General features: G+C 38.8%; 1 non-coding gene across 1 annotated transcript; it reads left to right on the plus strand.

Moving 5' to 3' along the window:
• Positions 1 to 12: 12 nt before the first annotated feature.
• On the plus strand, positions 13 to 117 carry LOC113222080. The gene has a single exon (XR_003308217.1). It is a non-coding gene; the product is annotated as a U6 spliceosomal RNA (small nuclear RNA).
• Positions 118 to 815: the final 698 nt, after the last annotated feature.

An 815-nucleotide genomic window follows, 5' to 3' on the forward strand; every position in this document is an offset into this window, starting at 1 on the left:
TAGTATTAAGATGCTCACTTCACTTGCACACGTGCCAAAATTGGAAAAACACATGTAAGATGAGCATGGCCCCTGTCCAAAGATGACATGTAAATTTGTGATATTTCCTATGTAAAAAATAGTATTGAGGTATTAATAACTTAACATTGTATTAAGTATTAGTCGTTCTAAGACTACTGATTCCCCCAGGCACCTTACCAGAGAAATTTCTCTGTAGGCTAAGATAAAATCAGCTGTGGAGTCAGTGATACTATAGTTTTAAACAATCCTCAAGTAATAAAAACATAATTCAATCAAGAAAAACGTATCACTAAACAGAAGAGCACTGGCATGAAGTCATAGGAATTTCAAGACTCAAACTCCTAGAGTCTGGAAGAAACAGACATAGAACAAATCAGCACATCTAGGTGACAACCAAATAATCATAAAGGAAGAGAGAAAATGTCATGGTATTGTTATCACCGAGTGAGTTACAGAGAAATGCCCCACTCTGAGATGAATTCAGGAGTCCTTTATTAGCCGGCAACTGAGAGATGGCTGGTGCTCAGAATTCTTTTGGCCCAGAGGAAGGGGCTAGATTTATTTTTATATTGTGGTCTAAATAGGGGAGGGGGAGTTTAGCTGAAGCAATTTTTACAGAAGCAGAACAGGCAAAAAGTTAAAAAATTGTTTGGTTACAGAAGCAATTACAGAAAAAATAAACAGTTCCAGGTGCAGGGGCTTCAACTATCACAAAGAGATAAATGCAGGGGTTTTAGGTGCCATCCGCCGAGCACATCCCCAGGAGCTGCTGGTTCAGCTTGCCTCAATGTATT

The sequence above is a fragment of the Piliocolobus tephrosceles genome, unplaced genomic scaffold (assembly GCF_002776525.5).
Source record: "Piliocolobus tephrosceles isolate RC106 unplaced genomic scaffold, ASM277652v3 unscaffolded_29246, whole genome shotgun sequence".
NCBI classification, from domain to species: domain Eukaryota; kingdom Metazoa; phylum Chordata; class Mammalia; order Primates; family Cercopithecidae; genus Piliocolobus; species Piliocolobus tephrosceles.